The sequence below is a fragment of the Coregonus clupeaformis genome, chromosome 23 (genome assembly GCF_020615455.1).
Source record: "Coregonus clupeaformis isolate EN_2021a chromosome 23, ASM2061545v1, whole genome shotgun sequence".
Lineage (NCBI taxonomy): Eukaryota > Metazoa > Chordata > Actinopteri > Salmoniformes > Salmonidae > Coregonus > Coregonus clupeaformis.
In genome coordinates, this window is record NC_059214.1 from 4349567 (window position 1) to 4375192 (window position 25626).

General features: G+C 46.7%; 1 protein-coding gene across 2 annotated transcripts in view; it reads left to right on the forward strand.

Annotated features, from left to right (window-relative positions):
• Nucleotides 1-25626, forward strand: part of LOC121536491 (collagen alpha-1(IV) chain) — an 83264-nt gene that overhangs the window by 10077 nt on the left and 47561 nt on the right. The window lies entirely within an intron of this gene.

Consider the following 25626-nt stretch of genomic DNA (forward strand, 5'->3'; position numbering starts at 1 on the left):
TGTGTGTGTGTGTGTGTGTGTGTGTGTGTGTGTGTGTTGAAGCTGAGGTGCGGTTGGACAGACATAGACACACCGAAGGTAGAAAATAGTAAAATCATCTCCATGTCAGTGTTAGCTGGATGAACTGTAATGGTTTCTGCAGTATGCGTTAAAGTGGTAGTAGACATACTGTCCACCTTGCCCATGTCCAGAAAAATAGATCAACTTTTCTAATTTCTCTGTACAGAACATGCTGCCACTGATACCTGTTGAATGGTCTGCTAGTGTAATGTGGTTTTCAGATGTGTCAGTGGTCTACCCCTCCCACTTCACCCCTCATATCCTCTCCCCTCTGTCGCCTGGAGCCTGCGGCCACGCTCTCAATCCTGATTGGTATATGGTTACTGTATTGTGCACCAGACACACACACACACACACACACACACACACACACACACACACACACACACACACACACACACACACACACACACACACACACACACACACACACCAACTGGTATATAGACATGTTAGTGGTTGTTATGGAACCATGGTGATTGAGATAGCAGATTCTTGTTATGGTCTTTCTCTCTGTCATGGGAGTGACTGTAGGTTGTAATTGATACAACCTGAGAACGCTCAGGTAGCCATGACACGATCTTTATTCCTCTTTCTCAAAGAACAGATGGTCAATTCATTTCTCTCAACGTTGCCCTAGTTTTCGTTGTTGCCCTAGCTTGATATTTTGCTCCGTAGGCTTATTGGACAATATGAATTTATTCTAGAGCACAAGCATCCATAGACATGTACTGTATTGTCCTATACTAAAGCCATCTATGTATTGTGTAGCCAGTGTGGAGGCAGATTTAGCATTTTAACTGATCCTAGATCAGAGCCATTTGACAGTTGCTGTTATCTCTATTACCATCTCCTTCAACAAAGAACAGGCCCGAGAACAGTGGTGCCTGTCAGCTGTAGTGGTCTCTAATGTTATATAATGTGGGGTTGTAGACATGGGGTGTATGTAACGACTACAGATAAAGACACAGGGGAACTGGCAGTCCTGACCAATAGGTAACCATCTAAGGGTAATCAGGAGATGTGGCTGGTACGGTAATGGTTGGTAATTTAATGGTAATCAGCAGTGCTGTTCTAAAGTGGCGGCTGGAGGGGTCTAGTAGAGATGGAGGAAGTTAAGACCCAGTTATAGATTCTGTCTGTCTGTCTGTCTGTCTGTCTCTCTCTCTCTCTCTCTCTCTCTCTCTCTCTCTCTCTCTCTCTCTCTCTCTCTCTCTCGCTCTCTCTCTCTCTCTCTCTCTCTCTCCCTCCCTCTCTCGCTCTCTGTTTCCATCCATCTCGCTTTCCTAATCTCTAAGACCCCTTTAGGTGAGGCTTTGTTTTGACCTATTTGTTGCCAACTGGACCTGATTGCTGTAATTCCCTTTCCTGTGTGTGTGTGTTTGTGTGTTGATAACTTAACGTTGTTAATGACTTATTCCATAGTCCATTGCATGCCATTAAAGAGCCCCTCCCCTGTCGCGGTAATTATTTCCATGGCTTTCCTTACATTAACAGAAGAGGCCATAGGGTGTTTGGGATGAGAAATGGAACAGTGTATGCACACACACGCACGCACGCACGATATTGGCGAATGGAACTGCTAGCTACTGTCCAAATAGCCTAGCAGACACCTATACTCCCAGATGGAGTCACTGAGTCAGCCCAGTAGAGTGTTTCTCTGTTTCTGCCTCTAATTACCTCGCTGGCTTCAGTAGAGTTCTTTGTTTCTCTCTCAATAGATCTCCCAGATGGTTCCTTGGATAAATATTTTAGACTATGGTGGTTTCTTGGCCAGTCCTGGTCAACCACAAGGATTTTAAAAGTGTCTTAATGATGTTCTCACATTACATTCTTAGACAGTACAAAACATGGTCTGCAGAAGCCATACATCTTATACAAATGATTATTTTTTTACTGTCAAAGCCAATTTGATTCCACATCTCACATATTGGCTAACTTCTGCAGTACAGAAGGAGCTAATAGCAGAGGACTGTTGCCATAGCCTTTATCCTGGGGTGATAAGTGAAAGTAAACAAGGGTGTTGGGCTGACATCATATCCTGTCACACACCCTGACCTCAAGGCCCCGCCTCCTCCTTCCTGTTGGGGCGATAGGATACTTCCTATCTGGGATCGAAACACATTCTTGCTCCATTTTTAGCTAAAAGAGACAGAGAAAAGCACATGTAAGAGAAAGGTAGGGAAATGATAAACTAGAGAAAGAGATTAAATGTGAGTGTTTGGTAGGGGGTCTCTCCCAAGGCCTAGAGATCATTGACACCCACCCCACTCCCACCCCACACCCCTCACGTGCCTCCCTGTTCCCAGATTCCAGAACTTTCTGAGAGGGAAGTGAGGCAGCCCCAGCCCCTTCTTCTCTTTGTCAGCTTAAAAGCCAAGGAAAAGGGGACTTGCCTCTTAAGAAAGTAGGGCTTCCTACTTCCTTAAGTCCACATTCTACATCCTACAGTGGTGTACTTTCTTTCTTTCTTTCTTTCTTTCTTTCTTTCTTTCTTTCTTTCTTTCTTTCTTTCTTTCTTTCTTTCTTTCTTTCTTTCTTTCTTTCTTTCTTTCTTTCTTTCTTTCTTTCTTTCTTTCTTTCTTTCTTTCTTTCTTTCTTTCTTTCTCAATACCCTATTTGTTCTTAGTGAGAAAGACTCCAGAAATGCTGCTGTCCTTCAAAGCCACCCACTCGCTCTCCTTCATAGACTCTCTTTTTCAAGAGAGAGATAGAGGGAGAGAGAGAGACAGAGAGAGAGAGAGAGAGAGCACCAGTGTGCAGAAGCAACAGTATCTCACCTTCACACACTGTAGGTAGAGTAATCCACAGTTTCTAGGTCAAGTGCTGACCGTCTCACTGGGGATGATGCTTCAGCCTCAGCCTCCTGTGATTTCCTGGTGTTTTACAGGTCACCTCTGCATTAGTCAGAGAACAGTCTCACACAACACTGATACAGACAAAGATGGAAGTGGAGTGTTTCATTTGGCTAATGTACTTTATGCTAGTGTTGGAGTTTTATCAGTTTTATGCATTTGTTTATGAGAACAATGTGTGTGTATATTGGTTTGTATTGTGTTCCTGTGGGATTGTTGAGGAAAGTTTTATTTTTCTTTGGAACAATAACCACCCAAAAGTAGTGATGCGCGCAAACAGACCTCTGTACAGCATCCAGCACACACACACGCACACACACACACACGCACGCACGCACGCACGGACGCACGCACGCACGGACGCCGCGCACGCACGCCACGCACGCACGCCGCACGCACGCACGCACGCACGCAACGCACGCACGCACGCACGCACGCACACACACACACACACACACACACACACACACACACACACACACACACACACACACACACACACACACACACACAGATGTCTCCCCTAGCTGTCTCTAGTCTCTGTCATGCCGTATTGTACCCTGAGGGTGTTAGAGGAGGGGAGACCCTCATAGACAGCCACTGTCTGTCTCTCTGCTTCTGTCTCTCTGCTTCTGTCTCTGCTTCTGTCTCTCTGCTTCTGTCTCTCTGCTTCTGTCTCTCTGCTTCTGTCTCTCTGCTTCTGTCTCTGCTTCTGCTTCTGTCTCTCTGCTTCTGTCTCTCTGCTTCTGTCTCTGCTTCTGTCTCTCTGCTTCTGTCTCTGTGTATTACTTCTGTTCTGCCACACTAGCACACGCCAGAGGCTTAGGCATATCAGCTGTTTTTGGGTGGGGTGAGTTGTGTGTGTTTCTGTTTGTGTGTCTGTGTGTCTGTGTGTTGCAGGACAGCCCCCTACCAGTGCAGGATGATAAGCATTGGCATCCTGTAATTTGCTGACAGCTTAACCTTTGACCCTGACAAGCTTGGGGCATTCTGTAATCAGTGGGATTACAATGACAGGTTGAAAACACACACACACACACACACACACACACACACACACACACACACACACACACACACACACACGAGACTGATAATGTAAGGTTTATCAAGATGACCCATGTCATTAGAGATCTTTAAATCCTTTCTAATGATCAGAAGAGAGGTCGGAGGTCACGGGCCATGTGATGTCAGATGAAAACTTACCTCAGAGAGTGAGGTCAGGTAACCTCCAGAAACCCTGGAGGAATGACATATGTTCTGGAATAGCGATGAGTTCTGGAATTTTCTGGTGTTCAACTTTTACCTCATCTACAAGAAGAAAACTCTCTTTAGTCTAGAATAGATCAATGAGTACTGAATATACAGTGGGGAAAAAAAGTATTTAGTCAGCCACCAATTGTGCAAGTTCTCCCACTTAAAAAGATGAGAGAGGCCTGTAATTTTCATCATAGGTACACGTCAACTATGACAGACAAAATGAGATTTTTTTCCTCCAGAAAATCACATTGTAGGATTTTTAATGAATTTATTTGCAAATTATGGTGGAAAATAAGTATGTGGTCAATAACAAAAGTTTCTCAATACTTTGTTATATACCCTTTGTTGGCAATGACACAGGTCAAACGTTTTCTGTAAGTCTTCATAAGGTTTTCACACACTATTGCTGGTATTTTGGCCCATTCCTCCATGCAGATCTCCTCTAGAGCAGTGATGTTTTGTGGCTGTCGCTGGGCAACACGGACTTTCAACTCCCTCCAAAGATTTTCTATGGGGTTGAGATCTGGAGACTGGCTAGGCCACTCCAGGACCTTGAAATGCTTCTTACGAAGCCACTCCTTCGTTGCCCGGGCGGTGTGTTTGGGATCATTGTCATGCTGAAAGACCCAGCCACGTTTCATCTTCAATGCCCTTGCTGATGGAATGAGGTTTTCACTCAAAATCTCACGATACATGGCCCCATTCATTCTTTCCTTTACACGGATCAGTCGTCCTGGTCCCTTTGCAGAAAAACAGCCCCAAAGCATGATGTTTCCACCCCCATGTTTCACAGTAGGTATGGTGTTCTTTGGATGCAACTCAGCATTCTTTGTCCTCCAAACACGACGAGTTGAGTTTTTACCAAAAAGTTATATTTTGGTTTCATCTGACCATATGACATTCTCCCAATCCTCTTCTGGATCATCCAAATGCAATCTAGCAAACTTCAGACAGGCCTGGACATGTACTGGCTTAAGCAGGGGGACACGTCTGGCACTGCAGGATTTGAGTCCCTGGCGGCGTAGTGTGTTACTGATGGTAGGCTTTGTTACTTTGGTCCCAGCTCTCTGCAGGTCATTCACTAGGTCCCCCCGTGTGGTTCTGGGATTTTTGCTCACCGTTCTTGTGATCATTTTGACCCCACGGGGGTGAGATCTTGCGTGGAGCCCCAGATCGAGGGAGATTATCAGTGGTCTTTTATGTCTTCCATTTCCTAATAATTGCTCCCACAGTTGATTTCTTCAAACCAAGCTGCTTACCTATTGCAGATTCAGTCTTCCCAGCCTGGTGCAGGTCTACAATTTTGTTTCTGGTGTCCTTTGACAGCTCTTTGGTCTTGGCCATAGTGGAGTTTGGAGTGTGACTGTTTGAGGTTGTGGACAGGTGTATTTTATACTGATAACAAGTTCAAACAGGTGCCATTAATACAGGTAACGAGTGGAGGACAGAGGAGCCTCTTAAAGAAGAAGTTACAGGTCTGTGAGAGCCAGAAATCTTGCTTGTTTGTAGGTGACCAAATACTTATTTTCCACCATAATTTGCAAATAAATTCATTAAAAATCCTACAATGTGATTTTCTGGATTTCTTTCTCTCTAAATTTGTCTGTCATAGTTGACGTGTACCTATGATGAAAATTACAGGCCTCTCTCATCTTTTTAAGTGGCAGAACTTGCACAATTGGTGGCTGACTAAATACTTTTTCCCCCCACTGTACGTGTTTAGTAGTTTGCGTCTTTGTGCATACAGTATCTGGGTATGTGTGTGTGTGTGTGTTTGTTTGTATTGGTGTGTGTGTGTTTCACTCACTCATGTGTTTCACGCACTAATGTGTTTCACTCACTAATGTGCTTCACTCACTCATGTTGAGTGTGGGGACCAGACTGCTTCTTTAGACAATGCGCTTGGTGATGGTGGTGACAGCAAGTTTTTTGTAATTACTACTGTAACACATTTAAATGATTTTCAATTCATTGTAATGGGTTTGTTTAATGGACTATGGGATTTTATCAGCCGCATTTGTCTCTCGCTCTCTGTGTTGTGTGGGTGTGTTATATAGGGTAATGTTCTGAAGTGGTCCCTAGTAGCTGCAGTTTTCCTGGCATCTGGCAAACATATGAGAATCACTTAAAGCCAAGGTTTCTGTATTCACACGTCGTGTTTAAGTGACTTTTAGCACGCCAGAAGGCCTGAGAATTTCTCTAAAACAATTTTCCCATTTTCTCTTTAGGGAATCGGGGGTAATTTGAGAATGTAGGAATTTGTGTCGTACAGTAGTGTGTGTGTGTATGTGGGTGTTCATGTGTGTGTGTGTGTGTGTGTGTGTGTTTTTCTACAGTATATTTAGCTTATATTTGGTTCCTACAGTAAAATGCTCCTGGTTTATCTCCCATGTCCAGTGGCAGTCTCCATGTCAAGACCATTTGTTAGTCTTCCTGTCCACAGCTCTTTCCTATGGGGTTTAACAATGGAAATAGGATAATTTTGTATGAGATAATCTCCACATTTATTTGATGCCAGCAGGTCATTATGAGTATGTCTTCAGTCTCATGTTTTCTCATGGTTATTATACATAGGACCAGGAGTTAATTCAGACCATGTGACCTGACCAGGGGAAACTCAAGGCCCTTGTTACAGATAGAGGATCTTAATTTGAGCCAGTTTGCTACAGCAGGAAAATAATCCTGCAGAAACAGGAAATGTAAATTATTATGTTGATTATAATTAATGGACATTTTTGTTGGGGTTGATACATTTTTCAAGTCTGAAATTTCAAAGTGGAAAACTCAAATACACTACAAGTTTCCTGTTGCTGCAGGATTATTTCCCTGCTGTAGCAAACTGTCACGATCATTAGAAACAGCGGACCAAGGCGCAGCGTGATAAGCGTACATTCTTTTATTACTTGTACACACACGAACAAAATTATAAACGATCCGTGAAGTCCTGGGGTTAAACACAAACCATACGGATCAAGATCCCACAAAACACAAGTGCACAACAGGCTGCCTAAGTATGGTTCCCAATCAGAGACAACAAGCAACAGCTGATTCACGTTGCCTCTGATTGAGAACCACCCCGGCCAAAATAGAAATACATAACCTAGAACAGAACATAGGAAACGAAACATAGACACTACACAAAGAAACGAACACCCTGGCTCAACATACAAGAGTCCCCAGAGCCAGGGCGTGACACAAACTGGCTCAAATGAAGATCCTACGTCTGTACCTGGTTATTGGTCAGGGCCATGCAGAGCAATGGCGTCTGTGTCTGTTTTCATTTATTGTTCCCTTCCCTGTGGCAAGGTTTTTCAATGCAAAGCATCTGGAGTGTGTGGTGTGTGTGTGTGTGTTTGTGTGTGGGTTTATGTGTGTGTGTGTGTGTGTGTGTGTCCTGTGTGTGTGTGTGTGTGTGTGTGTAAAGTCACTAAGGGAAACAGAGGGAAACAGGAGCTAGCAGTACAGTACAGTAGTCCAGTGTATGTTCCCTATGTCTTTAATGAGTTTAACCAGAGGAAATGTAAGATGTATGTCTGTATGTAGCCCTTTCCTGCAGTCAAATGACCTAGTGGCCTCATGGGTGGAATGTTCTCAATATTTAAATAGTTGTTGTTTTTTCTGCAGAAAATTCAGTGTTTCTATGTCAAACAGTTTTGTTATATTCAGTCTTCTGTGATGTATATAAAGTGTAATATTGGGATGCAAACTCAAAATTGAATACATTTCAACTCTATATCTGACATGGAACAGGTGTCTTTTCTTTTAAGCCCATGACCGTGTGTGAGGTGTATACTTTTGTTTAAAAGTAGATTTGTTTAAGACTACCAAGAAACTCTCTGTGTGACCCTGATTTATCTCACTGCAGTGAGGTTATTGAGCACTAATGTACGTCTGCATAGTTTTCTGTTCATTGATATTGGCAAAGAGAAGCCAGCCTAGGCACACCATGCCAAGCCAAGCACATGCACGCACGAGCACGACACAAAAGGTACGGCATGGCACCACACACACACACACGCGCAAACACACACACATGCAAACACACACACACACACACACACACACACACACACACACACACACACACACACACACACACACACTGTTTATAGAACTGGTAGCACCAGCCAGTAGCCTCGTCTTCCAAGTAAGGCAGTGAGATCCTCCTGCGCTTGTCTTCTCTCCTCCTCTCCTCTCCTCCTCTTCTCCTCTCCTCCTCTCCTCTCCTCCTATCCTCTCCTCTCCTCCTCTCCTCCTCTCCTCCTCTCCTCTACTCTCCTCCTCTTCTCCTCTCCTCCTCTCCTCCTCTCCTCCTCTCCTCCTCTCCTCCTCTCCTCTCCTCTCCTCCTTTCCTCGTCTCCTCCTCTCCTCCTCCTCTCCTCTCCTCCTTTCCTCCTGTCCTCTTCTCTCCCTCTTGCCCAACTCCAGAGAAGGCTAGGAATGTCTTGCTGCAGATCTCAGCCCAGCACAGCGAGAGAGAAGAGGAGACATGCTTGTCCATTAGTCACCTCCTCTCAGGCTGGCTGTGTACAGTTGGTGGTTGTGGTTACTGATAGTGTGGTCAGAGCAGCTCATGGATGGGGCCCAGATGTGGTCATGTGAGTGATGGAGGTTGTGGTCATGTTACAAGTATATGACATCATCGATCATACATCAACCACAATATAGAGAAAATTAGGAAAATGTGACCACATAAGAGAGTGAGAGAGATGTTCTGGATATTCTTCCTAGATTTCTACTGTACTGAAAGAATGCTAAAACATTCAGAAACTGCCTTAAATCATAATGAATTGCAGATGTCCAAAGTGGTTGGATTGCAGGACAAGTTTTTCTATACACACAATGGCATGTCCTAGCTAGGGTTGCAAACTTCCTGGAACTTTCAATAAATTACCTGGTTTCCCCAAAATCCTGGTTGGAGGTCTCCTGGAATGGGAAGTCCTCCCTGAACACATAAGCAGCAAATCTGGAATCTTCCTACCAGGATTTCATTGAACATTCCCGGAATTTTGCAACCCTAGTCATAGCCCACTGAAGGGTTTTTGGATTCTCAGAATTGAATTTTTGATTGGAGGGTTCTGTCAGAATAAAGCATTGTTGTCCAGAGGCGTGTAGTAGACTCAGAATGCTTGGACCTGGTGGCCTCAACAACCCCCTCTCTGCTCTGAAGGCATTGTGTCTAGTACAAACACACTTCTATACCACCTCCTTCCTAGATGTTCCTTCTATCCCAAATGCCTGAGTCACCCGTGTGTTTGTAATGTACGCAGGTGTGTGTTTATATATGTGTTGTTATCCATCCTGCCCTGCCTTTTGAAAGTATTTGAAAGCCAAGTTAACAAACAGATCACCGACCATTTCGAACCCCACCATACTTTCTCCGCTATGCATTTACATTTTAGTCATTTAGCAGACATTCTTATCCAGAGCGACTTACAGTTAGTGAGTGCATACATGTTATATATATATATTTTTCCTATTTTTTTTTTTCATGCTGGCCCCCCGTGGGGATCGAACCCACAACCCTGGCATTGCAAGCGCCATGCTCTACCAGCTATACAGGGCCTGTGCAATCTGGTTTCTGAGCTGGTCATGGGTGCACCTCAGCTACACTCAAGGTCCTAAACGATATTATAACTGCGATCGATAAAAGACAGTACTGTGCAGCCGTCTTCATCGACCTGGCCAAGGCTTTCGACTCTGTCAATCACCACATTCTTATTGGCAGACTAAACAGCCTTGGTTTCTCAAATGACTGCCTCGCCTAGTTCACCAACTACTTCTCAGATAGAGTTCAATGTGTCAAATCGGAGGGCCTGTTGTCTGGACCTCTGGCAGTCTCTATGGGGGTGCCACAGTGTTCAATTCTCGGGCCGACTCTATTCTCTGTTTATATCAATGATGTCGCTCTTGCTGCTGGTGACTCTCAGATCCACCTCTATGCAGACAACACCATTTTGTATACATCTGGCCCTTCATTGGACACTGTGTTAACAAACCTCCAAACAAGCTTCAATGCCATACAACACTCCTTCCGAAGCCTCCAATTGCTCTTAAACACTAGTAAAACTAAATGCATGCTCTTCAATCGAACACTGCTTGCACCCACCCGCCCGACTAGAATCACTACTCTCGGTGGGTCTGACTTAGAATATGTGGACAACTACAAATACCTAGGTGTCTGGTTAGACCGTAAACTCTCCTTCCAGACTCACATTAAGCATCTCCAATCCAAAGTTAAATCTATAATTATTATTATTTCACAACAAAGCCTCCTTCACTCATGCTGCCAAACATGCCCTCGTAAAACGGACTATCCTACTGATCCTTGACTTCGGCGATGTCATTTACAAAACAGCCTCCAATACTCTACTCAGCAAATTGGATGTAGTCTAAAGCCCCGTATACTACCCACCATGTGACCTGTACGCTCTCGTTGGCTGGCCCTCACTACATATTCGTTGCCAAACCCACTGGCTCCAGGTCATCTATAAATCACTGCTAGGCAAATCCCCGCCTTATCTTAGCTCATTGGTCACCATAGCAACACCCACCCGTAGTATGCGCTCCAGCAGGTATATCTCACTGGTCATCCCCAAAGCCAACACCTCCTTTGGCTGCCATTCCTTCCAGTTCTCTGCTGCCAATGACTGGAACGAACTGCAAAAATCTCTGAAGCTGGAGACTCTTATCTCCCTCACTAACTTTAAGCATCAGTTGTCAGAGCACCTTACCGATCACTGCACCTGTACACAGCCCATCTGTAATTAGCCCACCCAACTACCTCATCCCCATATTGTTATTTATTTTGCTCATTTGCACCCCAGTATTGTCACGAGTTACAAAGCCAGAACCCAGAAGCAGACCAGGACAAGGTAAGTTGAAACGAAGGTGAGTGTTTATTTACAAGTTCAAGAGTGATGCTGAATAATCCAGGGAACAGAGCGGGCGGCGTTGATTAGTTGTTGGGGGTGCAGTGGTTGATCCGATCATGGCTCGGCAGCCGCCGACCACCAGGCAGAGGTTGGATGAAGGTTCCGGACGAGTGACTGCAGATGGAACAAAACGGAGGTAAGTAACCAACAAATCAACAAAGTGCAAAACAACAAAACTAACGCTAGAAGCTCTACGACTGATACTCTGGTAAACCTACTGTTCATGGCTAACGATCCGGCAGGGAATGGATGTTAGGCCAGAGCCTAAGAAGGGTGATGATCAGGACCAGGTGTGCAGATTGCTGATGGGATGCAGGTGCGGAAATCAAGAGAGCTCCCCGGAGCGTTCCAGAACCCTCGGGAAACTGGAGATCACGAGCAGAAAAACTAGTCCACAGACAGGACCCGACTCAGACTGCCGGGATCGTTACAGTACCCCCCCTCCGACGAACGCCACCGGGCGGACTCCCGGAGCGCCAGGATGGAGGCGGTAGAAGTCACGGATGAGGTCAGCATCTAGGATCTGTCGCCGCGGAATCCAACTCCTCTCTTCAGGACCATACCCCTCCCAGTCCACGAGATACTGGAAACCCCGGCCCCGCCGTCTGGAATCCATGATGCGTCGCACCGTGTAGGCAGGACCACCTCCGATCATCCGAGGAGGAGGAGGAGGAGGCGGAGGAGGCAACAGAGGACTGAGGAAAACAGGCTTGAGGCAGGAGACATGAAAGGTGGGATGGACTCTGAGCGTCCTCGGGAGTTTGAGTCGAACTGCCACCGGATTGATCACCTTCTCCACCACAAACGGGCCAATGAACTTCGGTAACAACTTCCTAGACTCAGTCCGTAAAGGAAGATCCCGTGTGGCCAACCAGACCCTATCTCCGATGGTATAGGTGGGAGCGGGGATCCGGCGACGATTCGCCTGGAGCTGATACCGGTCCGAAACTCTAAGGAGTGCCTTTCTGGCCCGATGCCAGGTCCGGTGGCAACGACGAATATGGGCCTGAACAGAAGGCACTGAGAGCTCCTTCTCCTGAGAAGGGAACAAGGGAGGTTGGTAGCCATACAGGCACTGGAAGGGGAGACATCCCAGTGGCAGATGTAGGGAGAGTATTGTGGGCATACTCAACCCAAGGCAACTGAGAGACCCAGGAGGTGGGGTTGGAAGAGGCCAGGCAGCGTAGCGTGGATTCCATCTTCTGGTTGGCTCTCTCCGCCTGACCATTAGATTGGGGGTGAAAACCAGATGTGAGACTGACTGTAGCTCCAATGGCCAAACAGAAGGACTTCCAGACAGCAGAGGTAAACTGAGGGCCACGGTCGGAAACGATATCACTGGGCAAACCGTGGACCCTGAAAACCTCCCTAACCAGGATCTCGGACGTCTCCGAGGCAGAGGGAAGCTTGGCAATTGGCACAAAGTGGGCGAACTTGCTGAATCTGTCCACGATAGTCAGAACGACCGTGTTCCCCTCAGAAGCGGGCAACCCAGTGACAAAGTCCAGGGCCAGATGCGACCATGGTCGCCGGGGAATAGGAAGGGGGTGAAGTAGTCCAGAGCTGGGCCGATTGGTACTCTTATTCTGCGCACACACTGGACAGGCAGCAACATAACCCCCGAGTATCCTCGGCCATGGCAGGCCACCAAAAACGTCTGCGAAGAAGCGCCATCGTCCGAGCCACGCCAGGGTGACAAGCCATCTTGCTGGCGTGGGACCATTTGAGGACCGCAGGGACGAACCGACTCAGGCACAAACAACCGACCGGGTGGACCGTTACCGGGACCGGGCTGCGTCCGAAGGGCCGCCATCACCTCCTCCTCAATCTTCCACCTAACAGCTCCCACGACGCAGTTCCGGGGGAGAATTGTCTCGGTCTTGGACCCACTCTCCTCCGTCTTGGAGAACATCCGAGACAAGGCGTCCCGCCTTGCCGTTCTTAGATCCAGGTCGGAACGTCAGGGAAAAATTGAATCGTCCGAAAAACAACGACCACCTGGCCTGACGGGAGTTGAGACGTCTAGCCGATTGCACGTAAGCAAGATTCTTGTGGTCAGTCCAGACAATAAACGGTTGCTCCGCCCCCTCCAACCAGTGGCGCCACTCCTCCAAGGCAAGTTTCACCGCGAGAAGCTCCCGGTTACCCACATCGTAATTCCTCTCCGCAGGCGAAAGGCGACGAGTAGTAGGCGCAGGGATGGAGTTTACTGTCCGTGGAGCATCGCTGCGACAGGATGGCGCCAACTCCCACATCAGACGCGTCCACTTCAACGACGAACTGACGGGCCGTGTCCGGTTGAGAGAGAATCGGTGCGTTGGTGAATCGCCTCTTCAAATCCAGAAACGCTCGATCCGCCTCCGGATTCCACTTGAAGCTCCTGATACTGGAAGTCAAGGCAGTTAACGGAGCGGCCACACGGCTGTAATCCCGGATGAATCTGCGGTAGAAATTCGCAAACCCCAAAAATCTCTGGAGCTGCAATCTCGTACCGGGCTGGGCCCATTCCAGAACCGCTCTAACCTTCTCCTGGTCCATCCTAATCTCTCCCCTGGAGATGATGTACCCGAGAAAGGATGTCGTGTGGGCGTGAAACTCGCACTTCTCGGCCTTCACGAACAGGCGATTCTCCAACAATCGCTGCAGAACCTGCCGGACATGCTGGACGTGGTCGGAAGGTTCCTTCGAGAAGATCAGAATGTCATCCAGATAAACAAACACAAAGAGACCGATCATATCTCTCAGGACGTCGTTCACCATACTCTGGAATACCGCTGGAGCATTGGTCAGTCCAAACGGCATCACCTGATACTCGAAGTGACCCATCGGTGTATTGAAACCCGTCAACCACTCGTCTCCCTCTCTGATCCGGACCATGTGATACGCATTGCGTAGGTCTAGCTTGGTGAACACCGTAGCACCCTGTAAGGAGTCGAAGGCAGAACTCATCAAGGGCAGGGGATACTTGTTCTTGACCGTGATGTCATTCAACCCCCGATAATCAATACACGGTCGAAGAGAGCCATCCTTCTTACCCACAAAGAAGAATCCTGCCCCCCAGGGGGTGATGACGAGGGACGAACGAGACCAGCAGCTAGGGACTCCTTGATGTAGGTCTCCAAAGCCTCACGTTCAGGGCGGGAGATACTGTATAACCTTCCCTTGGGGTAGACAGCTCCAGGGAACAGGTTGATGGCACAATCATATGGTCGGTGGGGAGGGAGTGACAGAGCCTTCTGCTTACTGAACACTTCCCCCAAATCGTGATATGTCTCGGGAACCAGGGACAAATCTGGGGGTTTAGCCTCAATCACCTGACTGGGAACCGAATGGGGACAGGCAGTCTTGAGACAGTTAGCATGACAATCAAGGCTCCAACTCGTTACCTTGCCCGTCACCCAATCGAACGTGGGATTGTGTTCCTTCAGCCAGGGGTATCCAAGGACCAGAGGAACATGGGAAGACGGCAGAATGAAGAATGAAATCATCTCCGAATGATTCCCCGACAACAGCATCTTAACCGGTTCAGTCCTCATCGTGATACGTGCCAGCCTACTGCCGTTCAGAGTGGTCGCTTCAATGGCTTCCGGCAATTGCTCCTTGGAAAGCCCCAGCTGTTCCACCAACTCGGCATCAAGAAAGCTTCCATCGGCACCTGAATCGATAAAAGCGTTAATCGCTAAGCTCTGATTCCTGTTCACAAGGGTAGCCGGAAACGGGGTCTGACAGAGGTATTGAGAGGTCGAAACTGGCTCGCTAAAAGTCCTCCCAACTTTAGCGAGCCGCGCAGTTTGACGACCGCCGGGAACAGGTGGCGAGGTAATGTCCCGAACCACCACAGTAGAGGCAACAGTTAGTCCTACGTCTGAGTTGGCGTTCCTCCTTGGTTAACCCGTGCCGCCCTACTTGCATTGGTTCCGAATCGGGAGACAGGACCTCTCCACTAATCCTGTGTGGTGGACGATGATCGACGTATTCTGGTCCAATCCCCGACCCGACTGGAACCTGAGAAGCTGATCGATTGGACGGACCCCATTGCTTCTCCCTCCTTCGCTCTCGGACTCGATTATCCACCCGAATAGACAAGGCTACCAAGCTGTCCAGGTCACTAGGCTCCGGATAGGAGATCAACTCATCCTTGAGCTGCTCCGACAGACCCTGGTAGAAGGCCGCTTGCAGAGACTCCTCATTCCACCCACTCTCCACAGCCAACGTCTTGAACTCGATCACGAAGTCGGCCACGCTGCGAGTTCCTTGGTGAAGCGAAAACAGGCGCCTAGCTGCGTCCCTCCCTCGGACGGAATGGTCGAAAAGCTTCCTCAGCTCGGCCGTGAACCCCGGGTATGAAGCCATGCAGGGGTCTTGTCGTTCCCCAAACGGCTGAAGCCCACTCCAGCGCTCGACCACGCAGCAACTCAATCACAAAGGCTATCCTAGCCTTGTCTGTGGCATAAGAGTAGGGCTGTAGATCGAACACTAACCCACACTGCATAAGGAAAGAACGGCATCTTCCCAGCTCCCCCTCGTATTTATCCGGCGTCGGAACCTTGGGCTCACGGAAGGACACCGCTCCAGACGCGGCAGGCGAGATGGGTGAAACCGGTAGTGGATCCTCCACCGGAAACTCGCGCTGGTTCTGGACCTCCGTCAGACCGGTAGAAAGGTTCCGAACTGCCAACGCGATCTCCTGTAGCTCCGTGCTATGATGGCCCAACATCTTCTCCTGATGGGTAATGGCATGGCGAACAGAGTCCAGGTCCGCTGGGTTCATTACTGGCCGGATCGTTCTGTCACGAGTTACAAAGCCAGAACCCAGAAGCAGACCAGGACAAGGTAAGTTGAAACGAAGGTGAGTGTTTATTTACAAGTTCAAGAGTGATGCTGAATAATCCAGGGAACAGAGCGGGCGGCGTTGATTAGTTGTTGGGGGTGCAGTGGTTGATCCGATCATGGCTCGGCAGCCGCCGACCACCAGGCAGAGGTTGGATGAAGGTTCCGGACGAGTGACTGCAGATGGAACAAAACGGAGGTAAGTAACCAACAAATCAACAAAGTGCAAAACAACAAAACTAACGCTAGAAGCTCTACGACTGATACTCTGGTAAACCTACTGTTCATGGCTAACGATCCGGCAGGGAATGGATGTTAGGCCAGAGCCTAAGAAGGGTGATGATCAGGACCAGGTGTGCAGATTGCTGATGGGATGCAGGTGCGGAAATCAAGAGAGCTCCCCGGAGCGTTCCAGAACCCTCGGGAAACTGGAGATCACGAGCAGAAAAACTAGTCCACAGACAGGACCCGACTCAGACTGCCGGGATCGTTACAAGTATCTCTATTTGCACATCATCTTCTGCACATCTATCACTCTAGTGTTAATACTAAATTGTAATTATTTTGCACTATGGCCTATTTATTGCCTTACCTCCATAACTTACTACATTTGCACACACTGTATATATATTTTCTATGTTTCTAATGTGTTATTGACTGTACGTTTCTGTTTATCCCATATGTAACTCTGTGTTGTTGTTGTTTTTATCGCGCTGCTTTGCTTTATCTTGGCCAGGTCGCAGTTGTAAATTAAAACTTGTTCTTAACTGGCTTACCTGGTTAAATAAAGGTACAAAAAAATATATATATATAGTTAAATGCCGTCGTCCATGTGCGACTGGGTCTGTAACACACAGATAGAGCTACGGTCCTACTTCTTAATGATTACTGAGCTCGTTTGGTCATAATGGCCAACCTAACAAGTCCTGGTGCAGGGTGAGGACTGTATGGCTTTTATGGAGTGAAACGACCCAGATTGTCCATATGGAAGCCATGATCTGCGGTTTAGCGCCATAACTAACTCTTTATGGGCCGGCTGCCATTGGTTAGGCAAGGAAGATAGCACCTGCTGGTGCTAATTTGACTATAATCAAGTGGGATAGTATTAGGACTTGATGGAGGTTATAATTGAGCCACTGACTGGAAACACTTTGCGGTTCCCTGGGTTGAGTATGAGGCTTATTGTAATGGGATATCTAGGAGCCAGTTATGGCAGGGATATTTTTAGTCTAGTTGCCACAGCGCCTCATGTGGCGGATTATAATAGTCTGTTACACATGGGATTTCAACAGATGAGATGTGGTTTAGATTACTGGATGATTTACCATGGAACAGCTTGGTGAGTTACCAGGGCAGTGGACAAGGGTCACATGTGTAACAAACAAGGATCAAATCCTTTCCCTATGTTCTATTTCCTATCTCATTCCTTTCCCATCTTCTAATCTCCTTGTTCGCACTGATCTGAAAACACTTCATGGGTGATATCACTATGGCGACTTACTCTCTCCAGCCCACCCAGTGAGGTTCTTTATCGGGAAAAAGTCATCCAAGGAACCTGAGGAAGAACCATTTAAGAATCTTTGTTTGTTTCAGAGCAGTGACAGGCTTAATTCCTTTCACCTACCCATTCTCCTTACAGATCAAAGCCAATGAGATGATAAAACACTGAAAAATAATCCACTTTGAATATCAGAGATACAGTACACTCGAGAGCAACCAGGCATTTGGGCAAGGGACCAATGAGGAGGGTAGAGGCATCTTCATGATTACAATGTTGTGCAATGGTTATCATCTGAGTTGAGGGAAATGGAGCCAGACTACATCAGAGGTCATTATGGCCAATTAGAACACATCTCTCTGTGTGCCAAACATCTACAACACAGTACAGACAGGTCAGATTAACCAGAGAGTTGTGCAACCTTACCGTAACTCATTATCTTCAGTTTAAAGGGTATTTAGCTCAGCAGGCTAATCTGGTGAAGATCTCGTGGGTTCAAACACAGTGTATGCTATTTACTTCATTAACCCTAACAATACTGAAGTTGAAACTATAATGGATACACAAAACCACCTCCGGGTCCGGAGAGAGTTGAGTTAACAGTTATCTCCATGGTTCCCCCTCAGTGAAATCCATATCTGTGGGGAAGGAAGAAGGGAAGACCCCCTCCCATCCTCTCCTCTCCTCTCCTCTCCTCTCCTCTCCTCTCCTCTCCTCTCCTCTCCTCTCCTCTCCTCTCCTCTCCTCTCCTCTCCTCTCCTCTCCTCTCCTCTCCTCTCCTCAACTCTCCTCTCCTCAACTCTCCTCTCCTCTCCCTCCTCCTCCATTGTTCAGGAGTTACGGGAGAGAGATAGACCGCTAACGTCGGTGCCGTACAACTGTAGGATACCATATTCTGAGGCTGACAAGAAACACACAATCAGAGCAGGAAGACTTTTGTTTTAGTTTCTAAAAACATCAAAAACAACAAACGTTCTTCTTCTTCCACATTGTGGCCGGCTGATAAGAGTAGTTGAGATAATACCCAGAGCCATTCCACTTCACTCCAGCTGAGGAGCTGAGGAGAAGAGCCATGTTTATGTACTCTATATAAGTGGATGGACAGAGTTAAGAAACACATGTACCTTCAAGCCAGACCTGAAACACTATTTTGACTGACTGCCATTGTATCTCATCCAATACGCTAAGCAGCGATCTGAATGTCTAAACAGCAGAGTCACAATCACGGTGTATGTGTATGTGTGTGTGTGTGCGTGTGCGTGTGTGTGTGTGTACGTGTGTGTGTGCACATGTACGTACATATCAGTCTATTGCAGCAACACTTGAGGGAGAGAGGTCTCGGAATGAGGGAACATCCTGCCACAGTCCAGGCACTGAGAGGTTTTGGGGTACACTGGGGGTTTGTGGGGTGCGACAGTCAGTGGTGGGAGGCTATGATGGGAATGTTATGGTGTTCCACAGTAGTGTGGCTGCTAGCTCCAAAGGTTGCTACAGGACATTAGACAGACATTAGCCTGACCTATAGGTTAGAGATGCAGGTGTTGACGATGCCTCACACACACCTATTCACACACGGTTTTAGACACGGTCATAAACACTGAACAGACCATTCAGGAAAGTGACAGAAGGTGAGTTTGCCTGGTGACATCACTAGGCGATACATTGGTTAATAGACCAATAACAAAGAGAGTTCCAAACCTCTCTGCCAATAACAGCTAGTTTTAAGTTTTGTATGTACTGTATGTAGTTTTGTATGTACTGAATTTCATGACTTTAGGTCAAACGGGGTTAGGGGCGTGACCTTGCAAAGTTAGCATTTTCAATTGCTTGTTATAGCACCACCATCTGCCCAATCAGTGTAATTTTGTAAATGCCGGATTTCTATGGCAAGACGCATAATTCACCCAAGTTTCGACATCGCATGTGATGAACATACGAACGTACAAATGTAAGAAAATACAAACTTACTAACGGAGGCAGATCCCTAGTCTCCTCCCCGATTTCATCGTGGGGGACAACTTTTACAGTAAGGTACTTAATTGTACCCAGAACTGATTTGATATTGATAAAACACCTGCATTGGCAATGTTTCTGCCCCATTCTGGTGACTTAGCAGTACAGCACCCCCAGTTTACAACTCAGCTCTACAGAACATGGCAGTGACTTGAGCCATTAGAAGTGATACCAGCCAAAATGGTCTCTCTCACACACAGTGAGGAAAAAGTCATTCTGTCTTTTCATTACAAAAGCACCATGGAAACCAACCGTTTTGATTGGACTCTTTTCATAGTGTACATGTTTTGACCTGTGTCTGATCACAGCTTGTTCCACTGCTTGTCTGTAACAGGAAGAAGGAGAACAGAGGGTAGCTGTTTCATACAGATGCCATGTAAATGGCAGATTAATACAGAAATTCCCTCAGAATGTCACAGTGAGAAAGTCATGTTGCTAGGAGAGGACAGGACTCTCTCTCTCTCTCTCTCTCTCTCTCTCTCTCTCTCTCTCTCTCTCTCTCTCTCTCTCTCTCTCTCTCTCTCTCTCTCTCTCTCTCTCTCTCTCTCTCTCTCTCTCTCTCTCTCTCTCTCTCTCTCTCTCTCTCTCTCTAAGCCTTTACAGTAATTGAGTTAAGGAGTCTTTCAGAGAATCAGTCTTCCAGTATTTTCAGAGCTATTTTAGGGTTGTCTTGATGAGAGGCACATGGTCAGTTGGCCAGTCAGTCAGGCATGGTCACTGAGAAATGATGATGTCATAGGATATAGCCTTTGAGTTTTAATGAAGCAGCAGTTTGACCTCTGTTGGTCATGATTCTATGAAGCCTGAAGTCACCCTGAACCGTGACACTGGTCCGAAACAGTAAAGGTACTGTATGGTCAAATGGGGTCAGTGAGGTGGAAGAGCAAGTCGAGGAAGTTCTAATCTACATCGGTGATTTATCTCTACCAAGGTGATGCTGGACAGTGTCCATCTGTCTCAATACACAGTATTGTAACTATCACCCACTCTTATCCTCTGTCGTATATAATGACGGTTTATATCAGGCATGGGCAACATTGATGGGGGTGAGGCCACAAAAAATCTGAACTCATCATGAGGTGCCGCCCGGAAATCTGCCCTCTTTATTCTCTGTACCCAACGCACTAGAAGACCAGTTCTTAAAGCTTTTAGCCGTATCCTTATTCTAGTCCTCCTCTGTTCCTCTGGTGATGTAAAGGTTAACCCAGGCCCTGCAGCCCCCAGTATCACTCCTACTCCCCAGGAGCTATAATTAGTTGACTTCTGTAACCATAAAAGCATTGGTTTTTTGCATGTTAACATCAGAAGCCTCCTCCCTAAGTTTGAGTTATTCACTGCGTTAGCACACTCTGCCAACCCTGATGTTCTAGCAGTGTCTGAATCATGGCTTAGGAAGGCCACCAAAAATTCAGAAATGTCCATCCCCAACTACAACATTTTCCGTCTAGATAGAACTGCCAAAGGGGGTGGAGTTGCAATCTACTGTAGAGATAGCCTGCAGAGCTCTATCATACTATCCAGGTCTGTGCCCAAACAGTTTGAGCTCCTACTTCTATAAATCCACCTTTCCAGAAATAAGCCTCTCACTGTTGCCGCTTGCTACAGACCCCCCTCAGCCCCCAGCTGTGCCCTGGACACCTTATGTGAATTGATTGCCCCCCATCTATCCTCAGAGTTCGTACTGCTTGGTGACCTAAACCATATGCTTAACACCCCGGCCATCCTACAATCCAAACAAGATGCCCTCAATCTCAAACAAATTATCAAGGAACCTACCAGGTACAACCCTAAATCCATAAACATGGGCACCCTTATAGATATCATCCTGACTAACTTACCCTCTAAATAGACCTCCACTGTCTTCAACCAGGATCTCAGCGATCACTGCCTTATTGCCTGCGTCCGTAACGGGTCCGCGGTCAAACGACCACCCCTCATCACTGTCAAACGCTCCCTAAAACACTTTAGCGAGCAGGCCTTCCTAATTGACCTGGTCCAGGTATCCTGGATGGATATCGATCTCATTCCGTCAGTAGAGGATGCCTGGTTGTTCTTTAAAAGTGCTTTCCTCTCAATCTTAAATAAGCATGCCCCATTCAAAAAATGCAGAACTAAGAACAGATATAGCCCCTTGTTCTCCTCAGACTTGTTTGCCCTTGACCAGCACAAAAACATCCTGTGGCGTACTGCATTAGCATCGAATAGCCCCCGCGATATGCAACTTTTCAGGGAAGTTAGGAACCAATATACACAAGCAGTTAGGAAAGCAAAGGCTAGCTTTTTCAAACAGAAATTTGCATCCTGTAGCACTAACTCCAAAAAGTTTTGGAACACTGTAAAGTCCATGGAGAATAAGAGCACCTCCTCCCAGCTGCCCACTGCACTGAGGCTAGGAAACAATATCACCACCAATAAATCCACAATAATCGAGAATTTCAACAAGCATTTTGCTATGGCTGGCCATGCTTTCCACCTGGCTACCACTACCCCGGCCACCAGCTCTGCACCCTCCGCTGCAACTTGCCCATGCCCCCCCCCGCTTCTCCTTCACACAAATTCAGACAGCTGATGTTCTGAAAGAGCTGCAAAATCTGGACCCCTACAAATCATTTGGGCTAGACAATCTGGACCCTTTCTTTCTAAAATTAGCCGCCAGAATTGTCGCAACTCCTATTACTAGCCTGTTCAACCTCTCTTTCGTAATGTCTGAGATCCCCAGAGATTGGAAAGCTGTCGCGGTCATCCCCCTCTTCAAATGGGGTGACACTCTAGATCCAAACTGTTACAGACCTATATCCATCCTGCCCTGCCTTTTGAAAGTTTTTGAAAGCCAAGTTAACAAACAGATCACCGACCATTTCGAATCACACCGTACCTTCTCCGCTATGCAATCCGGTTTCCGAGCTGGTCATGGGTGCACCTCAGCCACGCTCAAGATCCTAAACGATATTATAACCGCGATCGATAATAGACAGTACTGTGCAGCCGTCTTCATCGACCTGGCCAAGGCTTTCGACTCTGTCAACCACCACATTCTTAGTGGCAGACTAAATAGCCTTGGTTTCTCAAATGACTGCCGCGCCTGGTTCACCAACTACTTCTCAGATAGAGTTCAATGTGTCAAATCGGAGGGCCTGTTGTCTGGACCTATGGCAGTCTCTTTGGGGGTGCCACAGGGTTCAATTCTTGGGCCGACTCTTTTCTCTGTGTATATCAATGATGTCGCTCTTGCTGCTGGTGATTCTCAGATCCACCTCTACGCAGACGACAACATTTTCTATACATCTGGCCCTTCATTGGACACTGTGTAAACAAACCTCCAAACGAGCTTCAATGCCATACAACACTCCTTCCGTAGCCTCCAACTGCTCTTAAACACAAGTAAAACTAAATGCATGCTCTTCAATCGAACGCTGCTGGCACCTGCCCACTCGACTAGAATCACTACTCTCGACGGGTCTGACCTAGAGTATGTGGACAACTACAAATACCTAGGTGTCTGGTTAGACTCTAAACTCTCCTTCCAGTCTCACATTAAGCATCTCCAATCCAAAGTTAAATCTAGAATCGGCTTCCTATTTCGCAACAAAGCCTCCTGCACTCATGCTGCTAAACATGCCCTCGTAAAACTGACTATCCTACCGATCCTTGACTTCGGCGATGTCATTTACAAAATAGCCTCCAACACTCTACTCAGCAAATTGGATGTAGTCTATCACAGTGCCATCCGTTTTGTCACCAAAGAGTCAGTATCTCTATTTGCACATCATCTCTTGCACAGCTATCATTCCAGTGTTAATACTAATTGTAATTATTTTGCACTATGGCCTATTTATTGCCTTACCTCCATAACTTCCTACATTTGCACACACTGTATATATATTTTCTGTTGTATTTTTGACTTTATGTAATTTTTTACCCCATATGTAACTCGGTGTTGTTGTTTTTATCACACTGCTTTGCTTTATCTTGGCCAGGTCGCAGTTGTAAATGAGAACTTGTTCTCAACTGGCTTACCTGGTTAAATAAAGGTGAAATAAAATAAATAAATAAAAAAACAGTATCACTCCACTCTCTCCCCCAGCCCTCTAATATGGAGCATAACCATTACTCACCAGCCCCTCTCCTCTCTCTTCTCTTATTTCCTGTCTCCTCGCCTCAGTTGATGGAGTTTCTGAGAATAGCTTTTCTTTCTGAGTGGTGACGTTAGACAAACTAGCTATGACGTTAGAAGGCAATAATTGGAAAGTGTTGAACTGGGCTAAACTCTTGGGATTAAGCCAAATGGCCAAATGGCCGAATCCCCCCACATGAATCCACACAAAGCTTGTGGATATTTCTACCTCTGGTCATATCATAGTTCCTCTCTACTATACTGACGTTCTCTCTCACTCTATGAGCTCTGGTAATTGGTATCTCTCCCCCTTGCTTCCCTTCCCTTTTTTACCCTTCCCTTTTTTACTCTCTCTCTCTCTCTCTCTCTCTCTCTCTCTCTCTCTCTCTCTCTCTCTCTCTCTCTCTCTCTCTCTCTCTCTCTCTCTCTCTCTCTCTCTCTCTCTCTCTCACACACATCCGTTTTCTCTCTCTCTCTCTCTCTCTCTCTCTCTCTCTCTCTCTCTCTCTCTCTCTCTCTCTCTCTCTCTCTCTCTCTCTCTCTCTCTCTCTCTCTCTCTCTCTCACTCTCTCTCTCTCCATCCCTCTCTCTCTGCTGACACTTTGAGATGCTATCTGTCTGTTTCTAAACAAACACTGGAGCCCATTGGCCCCGTCCAGCATAGGCCATGGATTAAGCACTCACAAACACACACTCACGTCCACAATAACTCACTCATACATAGACACAGAAACACACACACACACACATGCAATATTCTACAGGCATGCACATAAAAACTTTCTTGCCTTCTGGCAAACTTATACATATAAAACATTTAGAACTGCACAGGTTTGACAGACAGATACACAAGCATAAACATGATACACACCCACATGTACACAGACCTGTGAGGTTTCTGTTGAGGTGTTTATTTTAACCACTCCAGACCTGGGTGAGTCATTGTGTACTGGATACCTAGAAATCCATGACTCTCCTCTCAACATCCATGAATCTCTCCTCTCCTCTCCTCCCCTCTCCTCTCCCCCTTCTCCTCTCCTTTCCTTGGCTCCCCTCCCCTCTCCTCTCCTCTCCTCTCCACTCCTTTCCTTTCCTTTCCTTTCCTTTCCTTTCCTTTCCTTTCCTTTCCTTTCCTTTCCTTTCCTTTCCTCTCCTCTCCTCTCCTCTCCTCTCCTCCATACACAAAAATGTATGCACGCACGACTGTAAGTCGCTTTGGATAAAAGCGTCTGCTAAATGGCATATTATTATTATTATTCCTCAGAAAGAGTTTATTTTCTCTTGAAGTCTGCTTGGAATCTGGAATCTGTTGGATTGTCAGTTCAGTGTTTGAGTATGCATGCAACTGCTTGTTCCGGGAAAATGGCATCACTACAGCCAAGTCAAGACTCATACAGAATCTTCACCTCCTATCCTTTAACATTAATGTAATTCCTAATATCCTCCTTAATCATCATGTTAACACTAATTTCATCCCTGCACGCATGTTGATCTCATGCCTAAACCAGTGGAAAAAAATCCAGACACACACAGAGAGATGGTTTATACATTCTACTGTTTTCTGTTAGTCACAATAGCCCCCATGAACCTATAAACCTGGGAATCTAGGCGATAACGCCGTCTTAAGATCCCCTTTTCACATAGGACCAGATACTAAATCAGCCCCAGCTCTCTCTATAGCGGCACAGGTCTGTTTTGTGTGGATGTCAGTTTAGTCTGCCTGCCATCTCACCCATCTGGTGTTTGGGTTTAGAGAGATGCATAACAGACTAAGAAGGAAATGCAAATGGGATCAAAGACACTCCCCTTCCTTTGATCTCCTGTCAGATAGCATGTTATGGTTGGAGAGCTGTAATAGACATCACAGAATGGCAGAGTGTGAGAACATACAAGAGATAACGGGATGGGATCGCACGGACATGAATAAGCACACATGCACACTTGCGCGCACACACACACACACATTCACACACATACACACACGTGGAGACATTCACTCGTCATGCGTGTCAGAGTGTGTTCCGCCCCTACAGTATCTAATAACCATGGTGATGGGTAGAA